Source organism: Octopus bimaculoides, chromosome 6 (assembly GCF_001194135.2).
Source record: "Octopus bimaculoides isolate UCB-OBI-ISO-001 chromosome 6, ASM119413v2, whole genome shotgun sequence".
NCBI classification, from domain to species: domain Eukaryota; kingdom Metazoa; phylum Mollusca; class Cephalopoda; order Octopoda; family Octopodidae; genus Octopus; species Octopus bimaculoides.
The window spans coordinates 30,684,097-30,701,973 of NC_068986.1; the positions used below are offsets into that span (position 1 = coordinate 30,684,097).

The following is a 17,877-nucleotide window of genomic DNA, read 5'->3' on the forward strand; positions in this document are numbered from 1 at the left end:
TTTTTTTTTTTTTTTTTTTTCTGTCGCCACCACCATGAAAATAATATATTCAATCTCACACTGAACAAAGAGTTTTAGTGTACTAACTGATGCAACTATGCCATTGGTTGGAGCCAACCCCTAAAGTTAGATAGGCACACATACTAGAGCCATTGTCAACAAGATTTTAAGGTCAACAGGTTCTTTTTTTTCCCCATAACAGTTTTCATTGAGAAATTTAACTCTTAAAGTTTGGAGTGTGTAGATGTTTAATTTATATTTTTTAATTTTTTAAAATTTTCTTATATGTTTTCATTTTCATTCATCAGATGCAATAAACAAGCTTAGTCACTCTAGAATGATCATTTGTAATATTATTTAAACAAGAGTAAAGGTTAATCTTATCAAAATTAATCCGATGCAGCTTCATTCATTATACTCTTAAACTCCTTTGTTCCTTCAGCTCAACTTGGCATTAAGAAAAAAAAATATATTCATCATTACTAGTTTTTAGAGTTGGCTGTAAGAAGACATTTACTCTGAACATTCACACTGACATCTGAATTTATGTAGCCATCTTAACTATACTAGCAAGAAAACTAATATAAGTTTAGTATTATATGTGCAATACACTTTTGCTCAGTATTTCTATGTATTTCTCATTTTCTGCACTGTTTGTAAACCTTTTGCTTTTGAATTTAGCAGATGGCATGTATTTTATAAAATGTTTAGGTTTCCATTATCATAGTGTTAAACATACCTTCTTCCAGTAATAATATGGCAGAAGAAAATACCTACAAGGATCACATATAGGGTCTTGCTCACATTTGTAATATGAGCTGAAAATTTTCACTCATCTATGATTGTCCTTGCAATTAATAAACAAAACCCTCTCAGGGAAGTGTTTAACCTCTAAAAACAAAAAAATACAGAAGATAACTCTAATAAAATCATTCAAATTATTTTTTTGATAAGAATCATAATCAGATAGATGGGATTGTTTAGTGCCAAAGATACACTACTATATGGAAGAGAACTTCGCATTTTTTAAAAAAATTTTTATAAAAATAGTTTTGTGTGTGCATGTATCTGCTTTGGCTTGGGCCCTCGCCTCCTGATAGAATCATAGGAGTGCCATCATGATATATGATGTGTGCCTGACATTTTTAAGCTTGGAGGAGCCTGTCCCTCTCTGGGTTGGATGACAGCCAATTTCTTCCAGAAAGTGAGAGAAAGAAGAGAATCTACCCTAAAACAGGAATGGTATATAATTTATCAACCCAGAAATGATGAATAGCCAACTGCAGAGAGCTGGGTTGATTACCACAAAGCAATCTATCCAGTGCTCTGGTCCTGTCAATTGGCGACTTGTGTGTATATTTATCCAGAGTGAAGGCACATGGCCTAAATGGTTTGGGTATTCAGCTCACATCTTTGCAAGTTGAGCAGGTGATTTGTTGGCATACATGGCAACAACAACTCAAAGTGAACAGTTTTGTTAAGCACAAATGTATGCAGACACATAAACACAACAGGTTTTTGTCAGTCTCCACATACTAAATTTCAATCACAAGGCTTTGGTCAACCCAAGACAATTGTAAGAGACACTTGCCCAGGGTACTGTAATGTGAGATTAAATGAACTTAACATAGCCATATCTGTGGGGAGAGGGTATTTTCTGTAATAGTGGGCAGCTGGTCTTTGGTAAATGTATAAGCTTTTAAAGACCATGTGACTTAGAACAGAAGGTAGTAAGCCAAAATAGGTGTTTTAAGATGATATCTATATTTGTGTCTTATCACATAATGGCTGGATCTCAGTCTCATGTACTTGTCAAAGAAAGTTCTTTTTCTTATACACAGTCTGGCTTCCATGGTGAAGAGTAAATATAGTTCTAGGTGTTTCATTATTAAGATTTTTGCCCACCACCTATTTATTAATGAGAGAACAAAATATAGTTTGCATCCATATAATTCTGTCTTGTGTTGTTGGACAGGTTTAAAAAGTTTGAGACTATCTTAATTTTATTAAGTATGACAAAATGTCTACCTCTTTATCAATCAACAGTGCCATAGTCTTGTCATGTCTGCTTTGTCACTCACAACACCTCCATGACAACAAACACTTTTCCAATTGTTCCTCCCCTGGGATTTCAAACTGAACATTAACTACATTGATCAAACGTCTCCAATATAAGAGATAAAAATGCAACTCAGACAGGTATTCAAAAAAAATGACTTTCAATTTGTTAATGAAACATGTTACCAATACATTGATTCTGATTGGTTAAATCTGGTGCAGTTAATTAATAGAAATTATTATTTGTATATTTTTAAAATTTTATTTAAAAGAAATTAAATATTTTAATAATTGCTGCCAGAGGAAAGACTGGGTTTATACTTTTTAAAAGTTTCTCTAATTATCAGTTTTCACTTTTTTTCATCTTTTTAAAATCAAAATATATCTGTAAAATATAAAATATCACATGAAACATTTTATCATAGCCTGTCATCTATCACTTAGTTTTTGTGATAATTATAATGATAATTCTCTAGACTAGTTGCATGGTCAAAACAAAACAGCTGAATTTATGACTAGATTGATGCTCTAGAAATCTAGAAACTGTTTGAATGATTTTGTGTGTGTTATCACAAGTATTTTCACATAATGTTATGAAAGTAAGATTGACAAATTGAAGAGAACATTGAATTGACTGCTGTTCAGCTTAGAACTGTCCAGTGACCTACAATGAAAATTAACTGAGAGTAACTTGGCTTGCAAAAACATAAAATTGGCAGAACTGTAGGGAAGATGCTTTGCCAAAATAATGATAATAATAATAAAGACTAAGCAAAATTAACATGGGGTAATTGTCTGTAATTATTGCTTTTGGCAACTTCAGTGACCTAATATTCCTTCAAAAATGAATATCTATTCAGAAGCACCGACTATTTCAGTTTCCCATCAATTTTGGGTTCTACACAAATTTCAGTCTTATTCTGTAGTTATATTAATGAATTCTTCTATTGGCTCGAGGCCAGCACAAATTTGCAGTAACAGAGAGGGGGTGGTTGAATGCATCAATTCCAGTATGTTACTGATATTATTCTTTCCTTATTGGGTGCCAGAGGAATGAAACATAAAATGAAACCTGGTAGGATTTGAACGTAGAACATAGAAGAGACCTAACTGAACATGACAAAGCATTTAGTCCAATGCTCTGCTGCTTCAGTCTGTCTATAGTCTTTGTTATACTAACACATACATTATATATAACCTTACTTACAAATATTGTATATTTGTTGTGGATGCTTGATAAGAAATTTGCATCCTAACCACATGTGTGGTACCTTGAGCAAGTCATCAACATTATACATTCGTTCTCCATGCTGGCATGGGTTAGCTGGTTTAACAGGAGTCAGTCAACTGGAGAACTCCCTGGGTTCCATTTGTTTTGGCATGGTTTCTATGGCTGGGTGCCCTTCTAAATGCCAACCACTTTACAGAGTTTACTGGGTGCTTTTACATGGTACTAGCACCCACAAGCCTGTAAGACTAGGATCTCTCAGCTGAGAGAGGGATATAGAGGACATGACTATACATAGACAGCCAAGTATTCAGACATAATTACAGATCAATAATTAAGAAATTAATCTAGCAATTGCAAGGCCACTGAGTGATATCTTAAGCAAATGTTTTTTTTTACTCTAGCTTTGTGTCAATCCAAGTCCTGCAAGTGAAATTGAATATAGAAACTGTGAAGAAAAATTTGCCTCAAACTTTGTCTGAACTATGCAAGCTTCAAAGAGTGAATGTTAAAATGAAATGATTAAATATTGTCCTTTCATGAAAATATGAGAATTTCAGACATGTTTTAGTCTTATTATAAACTCATCTGCCGACCATAGACTTCACTGTATTTGCCAAAGTTGTGCTGAGATAATCATTATGTAAATATAGAAGATTGGTCACTTGTTAGTGTCAGAAAACAGAATTGTTTAATGAGTAAATAGCTCAGAGATAATTATCTGCAAGAAAAACAACAGTTGTTAACTTAGTGTTAATATATTTAATGCAGAGAATTTTAAAAAGTTAATGAGTAATCATATGTTGAGAAGCGGTGGAGACAACAATATTAGTCAATGATTAATATTTTATTTTAGAAAGTATGGCAAACAATTATTCCAAATGTATTTTGCTCTTACAACTATATCAACAAAGCATAGATCACATAAAATAACATGGTAATAGATATAATTCTGCTCTGTTTTATTATTCCAAACATAAATGCAGATAGTTCATAACCAGCATTAGCTTCAATTCCCATAAGAGTATTCATGTGAGTAAGGTAACACTGGATGTGTGATTGATTAATTATAATAAGGATTTTTAGCATCAACACATTAGACTTAGGCTTAACTCTGTTGTGAGCCCCTAGCATTCATAATGCCAGGGCTTAACCTATTTTCCATGGAATATGAGTGGGATTAAAACTAAACGCCCCCCCCTCATGAATGAGACACCTGGAACTACAGTAGAAGACACTTGCACAAGGCACCACACAGTGTGATTGAACCTTAAGTTCCTGGACTAGTTCTGTAGCATGCCAGCAGATGGCAGCACACAATTGCATGTGCAGTGAGAGCTAGCAGTGACCTTCATGAGGCAGTAAACCAAGTGACATTGCTGTGTTTACTTGACAAGTTGTGAAATTTGTGTGTTGCGTGATCATGTGTATGCTGTAGTCTGCGATTTTTGTCATGAACAGGAAGTTGGAACAAAGAGCCAACTTGGGAAGTCTGCTACAGAGACATTGAGCATGCTTCAGCAAGCTTATGGCTATGGGGCAATGGGTTGTACGCAATATTTTGGGTGGTACTGGTGCTTCAAAAGCGGAAGACCTACCACAAGCATCACCCCCAGAGATGTGGAAAAAATTCATCAGCTTGTGTATGAATTTTGTCAGAGGACAATCAATGATGTTTTGAAGCATCTGAAGAAGGACATTCTGCAAAAGCGACCAGATCTATGGAGTGCAAAAAATTGGTTTTTTCATGATGACAATCTACCTTGTCACTGAGCTCTCTTCACTCATGAGTTTCTCACCCAAAACAACATAGTATCACTTCCACACCCACTCTATTCACCAGATTTAGCACCTGAAAACTTCCATCACTTCCCCAAGATGAAAATGCAGCTCAAGAGCAAATCACTGAGAGTCCTCAAATCACTTTATGGAAAACAACTTCCAGGCTGGATTCCAAAAGTGACAGGAACACTGGGACTGCTGTATTGCTGCACAGGGTGACTATTTCAAAGGAGACAGTATTAAAATTTAGGTAAATAGGTGATTTTTTTATTAGACATAACTAGTCTGGGAACTCTTTGATACCACCTCGTAGGTGGAATGATCTGTTTCTTTAGAGTAATTGTTTTTACAGCTGAAAACCCTCCCTTATTACTAACCACTTACTGCAAGGTAATAGTGGAAGCAGATTTTTAATCAGGCAAACTGGAGTAAGCATAGTTAAGTACATTGCTAAAGTACCTTTTAAAATTAAATGCTATTAATTCAATTCTTTACTCTCTCTTTTACTTGTTTCAGTCATTTGACTGTGGCCATGCTGGAGCACTGCCTTTAATCGAGCAAATCGACCCCAGGACTTATTCTATGTAAGCCTAGCACTTATTCTATCGGTCTCTTTTGCCGAACCGCTAAGTTACGGGGACATAAACACACTGGCATCGGTTGTCAAGTGATGTGGGGGGGGGGGACAAACACACACACACACAAACATACATATATACGACGGGCTTTTTTCAGTTTCCGTCTACCAAATCCACTCACAAGGCTTTGGTCGGCCCGAGGCTATAGTAGAAGACACTTGCCCAAGGTGCCATGCAGTGGGACTGAACCTGGAACCATGTGGTTGGTAAGCAAGTGACTTACCACACAGCCACTCCTACACCTGCAGTCATTTTGCACCCAAGGCTTCTTGAAAGATCTTCGAGTACAACATGGAATACACGACTGTCTAGGAGATCTATTCTGTACTTGAAGTGGGACTTACTTTATCACCTTGTGGTTTGGGTCAGCAGAAGCTGGAATGATAAACTGCTGGCTTTTGCTGATAATTTAGTCCTATAATCTTTTGTAATAACTCTTCTTTCAGTCTTATCTTTTTGTAATAACTTTTCTGTAATTAATCCTGAACAGTTTAACTGAAAGAAAAGTTAAACAAAACGAAAACTGGAGCATCCAGAGATGTTTAATAGTGTCATACAGCTGAGGGTGATAAATGGGGGAATAAAACATGTAGTAAAATCCATGGTAATATGGGCTCATGTCTACATTGTATGTCCTAATTATCATTACCTTGTCTTGATGTGTGATGCTGTCATATACAAAGTACATTAGGTGTGGAATCTATTGGCAATTTAAAATGATGCGCATTACTTAGAGGCACAACATAACTTCTATAGTATATATGTAATACTATCCATATTATAGGCACGGTCATGGCTGTTTGGTGAAAAATCTAGCTTTCCAACCATGTGCTCTTGAGTTCACTCCCACTGCGATGCACCTTGGGCATGTTTTCTACAATACACCAGGGCCCTGTGAGTGTGTTTGGTAGACAGAAACTGAAAGAAACCCATTGTGTGTGTTTATCTGTACCCTTGTCTGGCTATGTGGAAATAGGCCATGGGAAATCTGCCTCAACAAATACCATTTGATACATGTGATCAGAATACCAGTACCATCATTTCTAAACTATTGTGCTATGTCAATATTGATTTCTTACATAGTAAAAGAAGTATTATGAAAGTATTATCACAAATAAAGATTTCTCAATAAATGTAATATATATATATATATATATATATATATATATTATAATAGTTAAAATTTGTTCCTGTAACGGAATAGTCAATTTAACTATTATAATATATACTGTATTTATTGGTGTATAATGAATGTGCCCCACTAATAATGAGCTATGAGATCTTGAACATGAAATAACCTCTTCAGTATAATACATACTTTTTTTTTTCTTCAGTAATATGATCAAAAGAAAATAAATGTTTAGTCAGATAATTGTTATCTGTTTTGATGATACATATTTTGAATGTACTTTAATAGCAAATTCAAAAGTGACCTTTTGGCTTTACCAGTGTAGGCTGTTAAATTGTACCTGTATACAAAAAAGTCAACCAGTTTAGAAGGCAGGGTATAATATGAAAATTGCAGAATGTAAATACTTTCTTTACTAACAACTTTTGTTCTTTCAATGAAAATATATAATAGTTCGTTATAATAATTACAGTATTTCGGGAACAGAGGTACTTATATTTTTTTCAGTTTACATTCACATCTTGATAATGACAGTATTTATGTATTATCCTTATTGATTAGTTATTAATTTAATCTTCACATTAAGTCAAGTAGTACTGAAAATACTACTTGACTTAATGTAGTATTTTCAATATGAAAGTATTGCATTCTAGCCTTCCATACTTAAGCTTAGCAGCAGTAATTCCAAGGGGTGCAGATGCTGAACATTTATTATTACGATGATAGGAATATGCAACATTGTTATTGTGCGTTTAACTGTTTGTTATATCAGTTAGTTTGAACAATAGACATAACTTAGCTGCAGCCATGCCATCCTGTCTATGGTGACACACTTGACAGGGGAAAGGGGAAAGGCTTAATTTTTAAGTATAATGCACACCCGTAATATTTACATTCAAAACTCTAGAAAGAAAAAGCATTTTGCATGCACACAGCATTAATACATCCTCTTCAAGATAGTTTCATGGTAGTAAGTGGATTTTACATATAGTGAATTACCTTACTTGGAAACAGGTAAGGGTTAGCAATAGGGAGGACATCCAGATGTAGAAAAATGTCTCACCAAATTGTGTCTGACCCATACAAGCATGGATAATGGATGGTAAATGAAAGCGTGTGTTTTTGAAGTATGTGTGTGTTTAAACTAAACTGACACTTTGTTGGTTACAACAAATGTTTCTGTTAATCGGATCAAAGGAACAACCTGCTCAGGAAATTAATGTGCAAGTGACTGAGCACTCCACAAACACATGTACCCTTAAATAGTTTCTACAGTTGGATGCCCTCCCTAACGCCAACCACTCCGAGAGTGTAGTGAGTGCTTTTTACATGCCACTGGCATGGGAGCCAGTCAGGCAGCACTGGCATCGGTCACATTTGAACGGTGTTTATTGCGTGCCACCAGCACAAGGAGCCAGTCAGGCAGCACTGGCAGCGCCCCACGCATTAATGGTGCTTATTGCATGCAACCAGCTCGAGAGCCAATCAGGTGGCACTGGCATCAGCCACAACTACAATTTCCATTTTTGATTGTGATTTGATTTTGCTTGACTCAGTAGGTCTCCTCAAGCGCAAGATAATTGGTACTCTGCAGTTGGCAAATTTTTACTCTTTCATAATCAGTTATATTAGAAAGTCAATAAAATTTACAGTCTTTTAAGAGAGAATTTTTTAAACACCCTACCCCCTTCCTCATTGCTATTCTCTAATGCTGCCAAAATCCTGTATGATTATAAATATAGTAGTTTGGTCTGTATTTAATCTTGACTTTCTGCCGAAAATCCTAGCCGAATTGTGCCATTATACAAATTGATTAAAATACCATGAAGAATAAAAGAGAACTGATTTCATCATATGATCAGTTCTGGGAGAGAGGTGGGAATTCATCATTGAATTGCTTGTATTGTCTTTGGTTATTTAAATCACTTTTTTTTTTAAATTGAATTTATTTTATTAAAGATCTATTTTGATTTCCAAGCCAACCTGCACATGAAGTAACTAATTTTTAGCTCTGTCTTCTATTTTGGAATTACCATTATAAATAACTTGATAAAGAATAAAGGAACCTCATCAGGTTAGAAAGGAAGCTTTTTTGTAAAGATTGGTAAAAGAGGCAATGGAATGAATTAATAACTAAATATACATTTTACAATTCTTGTTTCTTTTATTTCCAAATTTCTGAAAAGACATAATAGTTGAAATGAATTCAGAGTTGTCATCATCATCATCACCATCATTGTTTTAACGCCTACTTCCCTATGCTTGTGTGGGTCAGGCAACATTTGTTGAGGCAGATTTCTATGACTGGATGGTTCTTGTTGCCAACCCTCACCTGTTTCCCAGTAAGATTATAAAATCTATAGATGTACTCTGTTGTGCAGTATAGCACTGAAACAGAACTCTGATAACACACCAGTAATTTCTAAAATTTTTACTATGTTTCATCCATACACATGCCTAAAAAGAATATTTTTCTTAATGAATTTGGTGTTTATTCAGAAAGATGTTAATTATAAAATAGCTTGTATTTATTATCAAAACCAGCTGGCATCATTCAATGATTCTGCCTATATGCAGAATTATTTAATGTAATATAGTTCAATATAGAGACCTGTAAAATTAATTTTTTATCATTGTTCTTAGTAGATTGTCTTTCTTGTTATTGGCAAAATGAGTTTTAAAAAAACCTGAAGCATACTCACTTATATCCAAGTTTCATATCTTCATATTTTGAATTTTTCATGCCCTGATGGTGTCTCTCATCACTCTAGGGGGCCAATATAATAAGTAGCAATTAAAGTATTGGAGTTTAGCCAGATATAGAACATTGATGTAAGTCATTTGATCTGCTTAGCACTGCAGCAAAATCTCACACAATAAATTGCCTTTTCTCTTTAAAAAATGAAATCACATGTTTAAGTTCTAAGCATGTCCCAACCTTAGAGATGAGATGAAAGCAGCCAAAGCATTGGTGAAATAACAGAAGTTTTATTCAGACAGACTGACACACCAAACATTTTATATATGCATTATTCATTTATTCTGAAAATGTTTGGTTTAGCTGCTAGACAAAGTTGACTGTGGTTACAATAACAACTTAAGTAGAATCAATCCACTTTAGCACTCCTTCCATTTACTGAAAAGATGCTTAATGCCATGAACCAATGAGGGAGCCTTTATGCTAGTGGTTCTCAATCATGCTGGAGATTAAACAAAAAAATATATAATTGGCACATTTTGCGTGGAAAGTTCTAATCTCTTAAAATTTAGAAGAAAAATATACAGAAAAACTGTTGCTTTTCTTGTTCTATTAATCCTATTTTTGTACAAAATTATGAATAACATGTTTATCAAGACTCTCCAAGCCATAACTATGGATTTTCTAAAATCTTAAGTGATATTTTTTACAATCCACAGCACACTATTTAAGAACCACTACTTTATGCAGTCATTCATCCTGCTAAAAATAGCATTTGGTTATCCTTGAAATCATTCAGTGTCTTACAGAAATATACAGGCATACCTGTTAATTGGTTCCAAGAAATGTGACTTAATTCGAAAAGCAATATTAACATGAAAATCATTTTAAAAAATTTATTAGCTTATATCTGTTTTAAGAAATGTTTTGTACATATTTTCACATTTTATTTTATTTTCCATTCCAGTGTTAGTTTTTAGGTATATATTTTTCCGTTGTTTTTAAATATGTTTGCTAAGACCTACATAAAATCGGATAAATTGACTGAAGTTGAGGAGTATTTTTCATTAATTTCTTTTTTTTTTAAATTACATGATGTTAAAAATGACATAACTTAAAACAACATAAATTGAGGTTTGCCATTATATTGGAGAGTGCAGTCTTAGTTACTTGTCTTATTTTATCCTTTACTTGTTTCAGTCATTAGACTGAGGCCATGCTAGGGAACTGCCTTGAAGAATTTTAGTCTAACAAATCAACTCCAATACTTTATTTTTTATTTTATTTTTTTTTTGTAAAACCTGGTACTGATTCTATCACTCTTTTGTCAATCTGCTTAGTTATGGGGACATAAACACACCAACACCAATTGTCAAGCAATGGGGGACAAACATACACACACACACATATATGACTGGCTGCTTTCAATTTCTGTTTACCAAATCCACTCACAAGGCTTTGAGATAAAAACACCAAAATTAAAAACACCAAGTGTATAAAATACAATATTTTTGGCAGTGTATTTCATTCTGTTCAATTTTATTTCAAGGGGGAAGCTACCATTCTGTCTAGAAATATTACCTCTAATAGGCTGGGATTCTGTCCAGCATAAGTTTTATATCTTATCTATTTAATACCATAAAACTAGAGTTAAAGCACCTATCTACTATCCAACCTCTCATGGTTTAGATGACATTTTACTCTGGCAAAAAAAAAATATATATATATTGATTAACTAGATGTATAGAAGGAAGTTTGGTGTGAAACTTGTTAAAAATAACAGAAACAATTGTTTTCTTTGTGTGAGAAATTGAACTTATAAATGTTAGGTGTCACTTCAGTTGATAAATACCATCTGTTTATTCTCAAGAAATCTGGAAGTACAGTGTAAATGAAAATCTTTGATTTCACAATAATAACCAAAGTATGTCTTCAATTGATTTTTGCCTCTACTTCACACACACACTAACATATACATATATATGGTATATATTATGTGTATAGGAGAGAAGACATCGCAATACAGTTTTAAGAAGGCTGAACAATTTTATCTTCTGTTCTCTCATATATAGGCTCTAACAACAGATGTCTATTACTTGTAATTGCTCTATAAATTTTGTTGATATTGGAATCTAGTCAAGGGGTGCCAGACTGAATTTAAAAAAGCATCTAATCTGACTCTATTAATAAAGACCAAACCCACTATTATAATAGTACAACTGAATAATGATGCCTTTTGACCTGGCTCGTTGCAAATTTTATTGGAACACAGATACATTGAAATAAATTCACACCAGTCTCTGGAATCTCCACATCACTCTTGTCTGTTATACATGTGATGATCAGAACAATGGCACCAATTCCACTAGTCACAGAGGGCCTGCAAAAGTTATGGGCTCTGCCCCTTCTTCTAGATTCAACAAATAAAAACAAAAAAGATTTTTAGTATTTACTTTATCAACATGTGACAGAAGAAAGGTCCATTTGGATCTGGCAAGGTTTGAACTTGGAGTGGCTACATATCAAACAAGATTCCTTACTAAGTGTCTAGGCTAGCTTTCTGCCACATGTTGCCACGTGTGCTAGCTAGCTACATCTCAAACTAGGTCTGCTAAATTTAAGTCATAGACAAAGTTGTTTAGTTATCCTGCTGTTTCAGACTGGAAAGTCTCCTAGAGGGGTAAACACTGTCTCGATTATTTTTTTCAATTAAGCTAAAGCTTGATAACACACGCACGCACGCACAAGCACACACACACACACACACACACACACACACGCGCGCGCGTGCGTATAAGCACACTCACTTTGTCGGTGAGTATAATTGTTTATATTTTCATTTTGCTATTATTGTCTTCATCGACTATCAACTGACTGAATCTATAAGATGCTTGTTTGTTAGCCAAAGATTCAGCTATTAATATTTTGCCGCTGACACTGTGCTATGTCTTGGTGACCCAGGCTTCTTGGCTGTATATAGGTACCAGGATGAGGAATAACTTATCAGTATAAACAGTGTAGATGAATTTTTAATTGGTGCCTAGTGTAAACTCAAATACATTATTAAATATAGTGGGGGCAACAGGAAACTGTATGTCTTCTTTTGAATCACTATAGAAAGAAAAGTTTTCAATGATGTCATTGATGTTAGAAGACCTCCATCCTCTTCCCCCCAGCTTTATGAGATGTCAGTCTGTGGGATTTTTCTACTGCTAACCACTCAGCCATGAAGTAGGAATGGGATTTACTGCCAAGCAGAGAGAAGTGCCTTAGCTTGAAACAAAGAGGTAGCTTTGATCTCCTAAAAATAGTAGCCAATTCTAATCATAGTCTGTTATCTTTAAAAAATATATATCTAGGAGTGGGTAGGGAGACACATTGACTATGATATAACCCTAGAAGATGGAATATTATGCCTTTGATCATAGCTATGCTTGATTAAGGTTAACCTAGGGTTAAACAACTACATAATGCATGTAATTATATTCAAATACTCAGCCTCTTGAATTATTAACCTCACAAAATAAAGTTGAAAAAAAAATGGTCCTCTGCATATATTTTGTATACAAATCTATCTTAAACCCTACTATATCTCTCAGCTTTAGGAAATCCTCGGGGGACTGAATCTTAGCCTAAAGGTTCCTGTGAACCTACAAAAAGCAAAATCCCTGAAATCTAGACTGGGGACATTTAATCCAATCTGTTGCCAGTCTGGTTGCATTCTTACACCTTCTGCATCTACCATCATCTTCAAGGGGACATTTTGGGTGGTTTGATCGTTAGAAATAGTAACCAAATCTCCTTCAACTCACACATCTACTGTCTTTTTTTTTTTTTTTTTTTTTTTTTTTTTTTTAAGAAAGAAAAGTGACTGGCTGGATTGTGATTTCAGGTTCAGTCCTACTGCACAGTACCTTGGGCAAGTGTCTTCTACAATAGTACTGGGTCAACCAAAGCCTTATGAGTGGGATTTTGTTGATAGACTGAAAGAAGCCCACCATATATGTGTGTATGCCCTTGATTTGACATCCTGTAATGATTGCAAACAGTCCTCACTATCATAGTGTTGTTCATTTCTAGTTTTCTGTGAGAATCTGTTTGACTATGGGGTAAATATTACTTTGCTTGGAAACAGGTTTAGGGTGGCATCCAGCTACAGAAAATGTACCTCAATAAATTCTGTCTAACCCATGCAAGCATTAGGAAAGTGGACATTAAAATGATGATGATGATACATGCATACAAATATGTCTTGTTATATAACCTTGTGAGTAGGTGGGTTGATAGAAACTGAAATAAGACCATCAGGTATGTGTGTGTAGTGGGGTGCTATAATAGTGTAGACCAGACTATCAGATGTTACACACTCCTAATCAAAGTGCACTATGTGTTGTTTCAGCTTTCAAATGATGCCACATTGCTAGCTAAGTGGATAGTCCATTCCCACTGAACAGAATGCCAGTCTGTCATAGGGTTGGTTACCCGTTTGCAACATAAGAATACAATACACCACTGGTCTGGGAACGGAAACCACTATCTCGCAATTGTGTGTGTGGACTTACATTTTACTTGCTTCTCCAAAAGTTTCTGTATGCAGTTGTCGTCAGTTCTTTTTTCAAAAGATCATCTGCTTGCTTCTCATCTTTCAAGTCATGCAGAATAAGAGATCCCTTACTGGGAAAATGGGTAAGGGTTAACAACAGAAAGAGCATCCAACAGTAAAATATGTAACCCATGAAAGCATGCAAAAAAAAAAAACACTCATAAAAAATACAGTTGAATATACACTAATATCAAACAGTGAGAATGAGTGCTCAACACTGCATTGGTAGGTATTCTTTGAGGTAAACAAGTACCACTGTTCTCATCTGGCAGCCTTGATAATTGTTGAGATTTTTCTACATGAAACCATTGGTAGCCTTGTTAACCCACAAATAAAGTATATGTATGTGTGTGTGCACGCCACCATTATTTGACATTGGATTAGTTTGGGAAATTTGATCAGACGATATGAAAACGAAGGGAGATTTCTTTGATACTGTTGAGTATTCATAAATACTCTTCAAAGTTAATCGTATATTCTGATTGCTCTTTCATAATTATATTTCAGTATTAATTACTTCTATATAGGAATATTAATTTTATTCTTGTTCTAAAATCATTTTAAAGAGATTAAAAATATTTTCTTTTACACATAATTAATTCATACACTTGATGGTATGTAACTTAATATTCACATTGTTTAATACTTGTTTACAACATTTGATTTTGTTATCATTTTTTTTCTCTTGTCCCCAAAAAATTTCCTTTAAAAACTTTTTTTTTATTGCTCTCATCCTGTGTAATATTCACTTCCTGTACACACCCACTTTTCAGTAGAATTCGTTAATCCTTCCTTAATTACAAGTATTAACGATGGGAATAGGCTAAACAATATATTTAAGGACAGGAACTACCAGTAATATATTTGGGTTAGTTTTGTAGGAAATACATAATGTAAATGTATTTTCTAATTACCACTGGATGTTTGACTTGTTGTTGGCACTCCTTCGCTTACGACGTTGAGGGTTCCAGTTGATCCGATCAACGGAACAGCCTGCTCGTGAAATTAACGTGCAAGTGGCTGAGCACTCCACAGACATGTGTACCCTTAATGTAGTTCTCGAGGATATTCAGCGTGACACAGTGTGACAAGCCTGACCCTTTGAATTACAGGCACAACAGAAACAGGAAGTAAGAGTGAGAGAAAGTTGTGGTGAAAGAGTACAGCAGGGTTTTCCACCACCCCCTGCCGGAGCCTCGTGGAGCTTTAGGTGTTTTCACTCAATAAACACAATGCCTGGTCTAGGAATTGAAACCGTGATCCTATGACCGCAAGTCCACTGCCGTAACCACTGGGCTATTGCACCTCCACATGTTTGACTTATACCAGTTTGAATAGCACAAAATTTTTCCAATATAAAATCTTCAATTTCAGTGTTAAAGAATGTACATTGTAAGATCTACAGTCTGTTAATTAAAACTTGTATGTTCATTGTCAGTTTACATCCACTTGGTTTCTATAGCTGAATGCTCTTTCTAATACCAACCACTTGATAGAGTACTGCAGATATTTTTCATGGTACCAGTATGGGAGAATGATGGATAGGAAGACATGGCTAAATGGTGAGAATGAATAATGTTGAAACTTGGGAGGCCACAAGACTTATTCGGCCCTCTCACCAGTCCACTCCTCTGTCTCACACACACATTATAGAGAATTTAGAAATGAAACAACTAATAATTGCGGGGCATTGAATGTTCCAGTACCTACAATAATAGTTACTCTACAAATACATCAAGTTCTTTGAGACTTTCATGCCTGGTACACTGTCTTTGCATGTGTGTATGATGTTTGTCATAATTTTTGCATCGACTTTCCCATGCTGGCAGGAATTGGACAGATCACTTTGAGGCAGTGTTTTGCCACCAGATGCACCTTCCTGGTGTTAACCTTTTTAGGTGCTTCCTGTGATATGCAAGAATATGGTGTATCTATTCTAAAAACCAGGATACACATGGTATGTTTGTGTATAAGATGATGATTTCGTTGATGATTCAACATTAAGAAATGTAGGCATAATATCTGAAACCTGCAAATTGATACCTGTGCATTCACATATATATATTCATCTGTTTATTAATTTATATATATATATACACGCACACACACACACACACACACGCAGATTACATTTTTATGTCTTCTTTTCTAAGCTAGTATGGCTTGACTGAGAGATTTTAGGCAATGTTTTTAAGGCCTGTCCTTCTTGATGCCGACTCATATGTACATATGTCTGCTCTGTGTGTGTGTGTGCATGCATGCACATGTATTCCTATTACTGTAGGATTTTAGAGAGCAAAAAAAAAAAAACTTCACTGATGTATGGTGCTACAGATCAGCTAAACATGTCTATCAAGACTAGCTGAAAAAGAGTAGAATTTCTGTTCTCCAGCTAGCAACATGTGTAGAACGGAATGTCTTTCAGGCAACAACTTGAGTAGAAATCAATTACAGCTGATTAGGAACATATAGGAAAAAAAAAATGTACTGAGCCCAAATTACTGATTGGTTGATGAAAATTAATTCCTACCAAGTAAACCTCAATAAATGCTTGTGATTACATCATAGTTATGTCATAATGCTACAAAATAAATCTACCTTTTTCACATGAGATAGTCACAATGGTTCCATTGACTAGATATTTTACAAAAATTAATATTGCCTCCATTCAAATGAAAAATGATTGTTAATAAAATTTAATGATTCAGTAATTCAAATTTTTATATTAGTTCCAGTCACCTCATAATTTACAACCTAAAATAAACTACAAAATCGGTCTTTCTTTTGTCTTACCATATATGCATTAGCATTCACTCACTTTTATTTACATATGAGTGGCTGTGTGGTAAGTAGCTTGCTTTCCAACCACGTGGTTCCGGGTTCAGTCCCACTGCGTGGCACCTTGGGCAAGTGCCTTCTACTATAGCCTCGGGCCAACCAAAGCCTTGTGAGTGGATTTGGTAGACGGAAACTAAAAGAAGCCCGTCAACTGGCCCCCTCTCCAAAAATTTTGGGCCTTGTGCCTAGAGTAGAAAAGAATATTTCTGCATAGCCTGGTGTGCTTTCATGGCAGATTGGAAGTGAATGATACCGCTTGTATGATGGTCACACTCAGTTACAAAAATCTCAAACACACACAAAACTGGCTTCTTTCAGCATCGACCTAGCAAATATACTTGCAAAGTTTTAGTTGGCCTAGGACTATACTAGAATGGTGCTCTGCAACCGGTATGCTATGGCACACTGGTGTGCCAAAATACCGTGCTAGGTGTGCCGCAGTGTAACCTGAATATAATTTTTTCCCTATACTTTTAGTTATATTCTTAGTTCAGGTGCACCACTAAATATTGAAAAGAATATAAGTGAACTACAAGTGAAAAAAAGGTTGCAGAGCACTGCTATAGAGAACTCTTATTCAAGAGGTGGCACTGCAGTGAGACTGAACCTGAAACCACGTGAATGGACTCCACTATATACATACATGCATACACACTCTTTAAAATCACAATTTTGCTTTCAGTTAGATTAAATTACTACCTACCAACCAACCAACCAGCCCAAACCTATCAAAATCTATGTATCCCATGTGTACTCTCTGGTGGCTCTACTGTTTTAGTTATCTGATAAGAACATCCAATGCTGTGATTAATCACTCCAACATCTGTTATTCTGTGTCAACTCCTATCTCTCTCAAGTAGTTTCCAAATGAGTTGTAATTTTTTTTTTTTTTTTTTTTTTTTT

At 35.0% G+C, this 17,877-nt stretch overlaps 1 protein-coding gene across 2 annotated transcripts in view; it reads left to right on the forward strand.

The window, feature by feature from the left end:
• Positions 1-17,877, forward strand: part of LOC106869353 (E3 ubiquitin-protein ligase SMURF2) — a 107,070-nt gene that overhangs the window by 53,946 nt on the left and 35,247 nt on the right. The gene's annotated exons all lie outside the window — the stretch shown is intronic.